Here is a 7950-nt window from a genome sequence, read left to right on the forward strand (position 1 = left end):
AATACATAGGCCTACATTTATAATTAAAACACTCAAACATTAAAAAACATACAAATAAATAAGAACACAAAAACGTTTTAAACAGGTTAGGCCTATATTGGGTTTCGGTTTTGGTAAAAACGTTTTAAATGTCGGGTTAAATAAAGGTCATAAAAATTTTAAAATATTTTTTAAATGTTTTCAAAATGTTTTTAAAAATATTTTCTGCAAACATTTTTTGCCAAATATTTTGTCACCACTTAATAATGATATGTCCTAAGGCTATGTAGACTTAACTTGCTATATAAGTTATAAATAGTCATCCCTGTAATATTTAGCAAACACTCGAGGATTTTAAAGCAAAAATAACAATATTGGCCTATATTTTGCGCATGATTTTCCGGGATTTTTCCAATTTCACGGGCGCGCACTCACATATTAAACCACAGCAATATCATGTGGGAAATGTTTGTACTTATTTTGGTAGGCCTATCACTGGATAGAAGATACCTACAGCTATACGTTGGTATCAAATATATTAGTATAGGACATGGTCATATAGAAAATTCGGGGTTTCCCGCTATACAATACTATAGATCAACATGATTTGTACAGCTAAGTATACGATTCGTCTCTCTGCCGAATTCATTTATCGCACTCAGGCGCGATTCGTCCAAATCAAAATTTCAATAGCTACGTCGGTGTGCAAGATTTACCATTAATTTTTGGTGGAAATAAAAGATAACCTGAAATATAATCATAAGCATACAAAAACTGAATTTGCTCAACATTCTCGATTCGTCACTCTGCCGAATTCATAACGATATGATCCTGCACCATATGGTACAGGAGCATGTTTGACTTATAAAATAATATACGAGTGCGAAATATCGTATTTGTATAGGCCTACTCATGAAATGTAATGTGCAAGAAAATCATGGGCGGCTGCATACCAAATTAGCTTGACATCGGCAGGAGGTCAGGGGTGCACCTTGGGGCTCAAGACTAGTAGTCCCGGCTAGTAGTTAGGCCCCGGAGTTAGGCCTACATTGTAGGGGCCTATGTGTTAATTCCGGGTGAGGATCGGAAATTACCTAGGCCTATTCCAACAAGAATTTGTCTTTAAAAAGACAAGTTCACGGATCAGGTGTAGTAGTACATGTACTTTGAGCTACTTTGGTCTAACATTTAATATTCATATCTAACCTACTCTGCACTTAGGCCTATTCGACAATAAATAAGTGATATGAGACTTAATAATGATACCTGCGTCTTGACTCTGGAAAACAATATTTCTTAAAAACCTCATTTTGCATTTAGTTTTTGCGTTGCAAAGTAGCAAAACTTTCTTTATATATGGCCCAATTTATGACTGGAAAAGGCTATTACAGCCTCTTACAACCTATCAACAGGTCTGATTTCTATAATGAGGTGTCACCGAGCTTCACCGGGTTTGCAAGAGATAATTAATGCCAAATCTAAACACCATGAAATTCACCACATCACGACCAAGCTCACATTGGGCGCCCCGTTCCTTTTTTAAAGGAATTTTTATGTCAGGGTCATGGTCCAGCTTTTATATGAACACCAATATTATACAGGTTTATACACATGGGTTATTACAAGATTCAATAAACATTCAATTAACTGGGTTATTACAAGAGTCAATAAACATTCAATTAACTATAGATAATGGACTTAGTTTTGTGCAATGTAATTATATTAAACTTTTTCTGAAGTAAATCGCCTGCTGCATAGTTTTCTAATTACAGATGATAGGCCTATGTTAATTTGTGATTAGGCCTGACCATGAAATGGTAGTTTTGATTAACCAATCAGTAATGTGTATTGTCAGCATGTGATGGCTATAAGCCAATTGAAAACATGTTTATAAAAAAGGCTAAAAAATTCCTCCATACAGACTCTTTCCCGGGTGTAAGGCTAAATATTAAGTTGTCATGGGTGGCAAGATTAGATAAAGGCATACAAACTAGGGTATGAGATATTAGGAATTATTTCCTAGCCTCTTAACCACACTGGTTAACCACATATAGCTATTCAAGACACAGGATATGTTAGGGATAAACTGTGCATATGAGATGTGGGTGCAAGTGGCATTTCACTGCCGTGAAAAAATAGGCTAGATGCACACCCCCATAAGCTCCCATAGAGGAATTTCGGATTTCCGGACTTTTTGTCCAGTCGTGATTGTTGGACTCCGGGCAGGGGCGGCGGAACGATTTTGAAAGTGGGGGGGGGGGCAGTCAGGGTGATGTAAAAATCTAATGGCCGCGAAACGGCCATGCGCGACACAGGGGGGGGGGGGGGTATGAGGGGGGATGTGTTCCCCTCAAAAGTGAAACTTTTGCAAAATGAAGGCCCAATTGTAACCATTTTTGTACTATTATTGAAGCTTATTGAGTATAATTTGAGTTTGAAAAAGCCGAAAATTGGTGAAATGAAGCTATTAAAGCCATTCGTGGACAAGTTCTCACTATTCTTAACTGTATAAATTATTACTGTAACCATTAAGTGTCGGGTGTCCAAAGCAGAAAAAGGGCGAAAGCGGCAGGGGGGTGTCTGAGGGGGGATGAGGCCCCCTCCGAAGTGAGAAACTTTTGCAAACTGAAGGCCCAATTGAAGCCATTTGGTGGACCATTCTGGCACTATTATTGTGTACAAGTTTTAGTTTGAAAAATCCGAAAATGGGTTAAATGAAGGCCCAAATTGAAGCCATTCGTGGATAAGTTTTCACTATAATTGTATAAATTATTGCTTTTAGTGTTGGGTGTCTATTAAATACAGGGGAGTTGGAAAATTTTGCAAAATGAAGGTCCAATTGAAGCCATTTCGTGCATCATTTTTACACTTTCTTTAAGCAGGGTCTAGAATAGAGATTTTATGTTCACCAAGTTACACACAGCACATTATGGCTAAAAGCGGGGGGGGAGGCCCCCGGTCAAAAAAGTGGAGGGGCCACTGGCCCCCCTGGCCCCTCCCTCCCCCGGTTCCGCCGCCGATGACCCGGGGGGCACTCCAACTTTGGAGGTGACGCGTATGTAGGGCGGTTAAGACCCCCTTTTTCAGCGTCGCTGTCATGAAAACCCCATATTTTTTTACGAACACATGTTCTGTAACTTCTGTCACCCGAAGACCCCCTATTTTTTCATTTGATCTGTCACCCAAAGACCCTTACAAGTTCAATTTTAACAGCAACTTTCAGTTATCACTGATTTTGTCACTTATTTTGAAAAAACAAAGAAATTTGAAGCCATTTAGAACTAGAAATTCGATTTTCGAGGTTTCTGTGGTGCTGTTTCGGCTCTCACCCAAAGATTCTATTTAAAAAAAAGGTCATGTTCTCACCCAATGACCCCCATATTTTTTACATTTCCGTCCCATGTGCACAAATTTTCTTGGGAGGGGGGAAATGCGAAATTAACTCAAGAACAGCAGGTGTAGTGGACATTGTTACAAAATTTACATTTTTAATCATCTATATCCAATGATAGCTAACCCACTCATTCTGTTAATGAAAGATCATAATACTTTAACTGTTGATATCAGAGCTCAACAGTAAACAAAATATTAGTGTTAGTTTAAGGAAGGGGTATGAACGTTTGGACAGTATTTATTGTGGGACATTAGAGCACATCAGACATATCGAATTGCATTCTGAATACGAAGAATGTCATTCTGATATCAAATAATTTTGATTTTTGAAATTCGCAATGTAATACACATTTTATGGCAAATCATTAAAAATTGATATTTTGATATTTAACAGTACTCGAAGTAAACTTTATAAATCGGATGATTTATACTTAACGTGTATGTAGGTGGGATGAAAAGCCGACGATCAATTGAAAATTTTGACCTTTCGTATTGAAGATATGGATTTTTTCCCCAAAACACCAAAAAAATTAGGTCTTTTGGGAAAAAAATCCATATCTTCAATAGGAAGGTCAAAATTTTCAATTGATCATCGGCTTTTCCTCCCAGCTACATAATACTTTAAGAATATATCATTAGATTTATAAAATTTACTTCGAGGACTGTTATATATCAAAAATTTGAAAAATATCAAATTAATGAGGTGTCACCGAGCTTCACCGGGTTTGCAAGAGATAATTAATGCCAAATCTAAACACCATGAAATTCACCACATCACGACCAAGCTCACATTGGGCGCCCCGTTCCTTTTTTAAAGGAATTTTTATGTCAGGGTCATGGTCCAGCTTTTATATGAACACCAATATTATACAGGTTTATACACATGGGTTATTACAAGATTCAATAAACATTCAATTAACTGGGTTATTACAAGAGTCAATAAACATTCAATTAACTATAGATAATGGACTTAGTTTTGTGCAATGTAATTATATTAAACTTTTTCTGAAGTAAATCGCCTGCTGCATAGTTTTCTAATTACAGATGATAGGCCTATGTTAATTTGTGATTAGGCCTGACCATGAAATGGTAGTCTTGATTAACCAATCAGTAATGTGTATTGTCAGCATGTGATGGCTATAAGCCAATTGAAAACATGTTTATAAAAAAGGCTAAAAAATTCCTCCATACAGACTCTTTCCCGGGTGTAAGGCTAAATATTAAGTTGTCATGGGTGGCAAGATTAGATAAAGGCATACAAACTAGGGTATGAGATATTAGGAATTATTTCCTAGCCTCTTAACCACACTGGTTAACCACATATAGCTATTCAAGACACAGGATATGTAAGGGATAAACTGTGCATATGAGATGTGGGTGCAAGTGGCATTTCACTGCCGTGAAAAAATAGGCTAGATGCACACCCCCATAAGCTCCCATAGAGGAATTTCGGATTTCCGGACTTTTTGTCCAGTCGTGATTGTTGGACTCCGGGCAGGGGCGGCGGAACGATTTTGAAAGTGGGGGGGCAGTCAGGGTGATGTAAAAATCTAATGGCCGCGAAACGGCCATGCGTGACACAGGGGGGGTGTATGAGGGGAATGTGTCCCCCTCAAAAGTGAGAAACTTTTGCAAAATGAAGGCCCAATTGTAACCATTTTTGTACTATTATTGAAGCTTATTGAGTATAATTTGAGTTTGAAAAAGCCGAAAATTGGTGAAATGAAGCTATTAAAGCCATTCGTGGACAAGTTCTCACTATTCTTAACTGTATAAATTATTACTGTAACCATTAAGTGTCGGGTGTCCAAAGCAGAAAAAGGGCGAAAGCGGCAGGGGGTGTCTGAGGGGGGATGAGGCCCCCTCCGAAGTGAGAAACTTTTGCAAACTGAAGGCCCAATTGAAGCCATTTGGTGGACCATTCTGGCACTATTATTGTGTACAATTTTAGTTTGAAAAATCCGAAAATGGGTTAAATGAAGGCCCAAATTGAAGCCATTCGTGGATAAGTTTTCACTATAATTGTATAAATTATTGCTTTTAGTGTTGGGTGTCTATTAAATACAGGGGAGTTGGAAAATTTTGCAAAATGAAGGTCCAATTGAAGCCATTTCGTGCATCATTTTTACACTTTCTTTAAGCAGGGTCTAGAATAGAGATTTTATGTTCACCCAGACATGTTACACACATCACATTATGGCTAAAAGCGGGGGGGGGGGGGGGCAGGCCCCCGGTCAAAAAAGTGGAGGGGCCACTGGCCCCCTGGCCCCTCCCTCCCCGGTTCCGCCGCCGATGACCCGGGGGCACTCCAACTTTGGAGGTGACGCGTATGTAGGGCAGTTAAGACCCCCTTTTTCAGCGTCGCTGTCATGAAAACCCCATATTTTTTACGAACACATGTTCTGTCACCCGAAGACCCCCTATTTTTTTCATTTGATCTGTCACCCAAAGACCCTTACAAGTTCAATTTTAACAGCAACTTTCATTTATCACTGATTTTGTCACTTATTTTGAAAAAACAAAGAAATTTGAAGCCATTTAGAACTAGAAATTCGATTTTCGAGGTTTCTGTGGTGCTGTTTCGGCTCTCACCCAAAGATTCTATTTAAAAAAAAGGTCATGTTCTCACCCAATGACCCCCATATTTTTTACATTTCCGTCCCATGTGCACACATTTTCTTGGGAGGGGGGAAATGCGAAATTAACTCAAGAACAGCAGGTGTAGTGGACATTGTTACAAAATTTACATTTTTAATCATCTATATCCAATGATAGCTAACCCACTCATTCTGTTAATGAAAGATCATAATACTTTAACTGTTGATATCAGAGCTCAACAGTAAACAAAATATTAGTGTTAGTTTAAGGAAGGGGTATGAACGTTTGGACAGTATTTATTGTGGGACATTAGAGCACATCAGACATATCGAATTGCATTCTGAATACGAAGAATGTCATTCTGATATCAAATAATTTTGATTTTTGAAATTCGCAATGTAATACACATTTTATGGCAAATCATTAAAATTGATATTTTTGATATTTAACAGTACTCGAAGTAAACTTTATAAATCGGATGATTTATACTTAACGTATATGTAGGTGGGATGAAAAGCCGACGATCAATTGAAAATTTTGACCTTTCGTATTGAAGATATGGATTTTTCCCCAAAACACCAAAAAAAAGTAGGCCTAGGTCTTTTTGGGAAAAAAATCCATATCTTCAATAGAAAGGTCAAAATTTTCAATTGATCATCGGCTTTTCCTCCCAGCTACATAATACTTTAAGAATATATCATTAGATTTATAAAATTTACTTCGAGGACTGTTATATATCAAAAATTTGAAAAATATCAAATTTTTATAATTTGTCATAAAATTTGTATTATATCGTGATTTTCAAAAATGAAAATTATTTGATATCAGAAAGACATGCTTCGTATTCAAAATGCAATTCGATACGTCTGAGGTGCTCTCATGCTCCATAAAAAATACTGTCGAAACGCTCATTCCAGATCCCTTAATGAAAGAAAATAATCGTAACACCGTGTGGGTCAAGTTCCGGGGGGGCTCACTCACATGTATGTGCGGCGGTCAAGGGTCCCCTTTTCAGGCTCTCCAGGAGTTCTTTATTTTCAGGCTCTCCAACAGTTCTTATCGACCCACAATTGCATCATGCGCCAGTTGATTGAGCCCAAAATTCTGAAAATTGTAGCTTTTTAGCTCCAAAGCCTATAATTTGGCCCAATTTTAGTTCACAGACCTCCACAAAAATGTTGAAATTTCAGTTCATCAAGCCCCTATTTTGCCCCAAAATCAGTTCTTAATTTCCAAAGTTCGGCGTTTCGCGTCACACATCCCTACCAAAATTTAAGTTGAGTGTCACCCCGGGTCAAATTTAGTACATGACATAAATAACGGCATGACATTTAAGAAACCAAATTTTTTTCAAGTCTTGTTATAAGGTAGATTATACATTGTTTAAAACATTTCAACATTGCTCTTGTGCATTAACATGATTAAGGGGAGTCGGAGCCTTAAGTCATATTTGTCCAGTTTAATTGGTCCCCGAATTGGTCCCTGGGGTATCATCTAGCCGTGTTGTCGCCTGTTGCAGGCAGTAAGGTTTTAAACAAGTCTCATTAATTTTATTTATAATAAGGGGAGTTTAGTTTTATTTTTTACTAAATAAAATAATTTTTAGTCATTAAAATAATATTTAAGGTTATTAATTATTTTAAACTGTTGTGATTTGGTAGTTAACAGCATCTTACGAATGGTGGTGAGCTTTGGCAAAAACTGCATTGCTCAATTCATAGCGAGCGTGTAGAAGAATTAAAATATCACAGATATACTTTTATAGCTGCTGCGGTTCTTGAGTTACGTTGTAAAGAGGTCTGAAACAACAACACTTTTGTAAAACGTACATAACTCATTTACAACAATAAATTAAGCAGGTTTGCAAAGTATACGATTTGTAGAATGAACTTTTTCAAAGCATCAAGGTGTTAATTTTCAATAATATATTGATCTAGATAATGAAAATCGATTTTTAGGTTGCTTCGACCAACAATACCT

This window comes from Amphiura filiformis, chromosome 4 (assembly GCF_039555335.1).
Source record: "Amphiura filiformis chromosome 4, Afil_fr2py, whole genome shotgun sequence".
Taxonomy (NCBI): Eukaryota; Metazoa; Echinodermata; class Ophiuroidea; order Amphilepidida; family Amphiuridae; genus Amphiura; species Amphiura filiformis.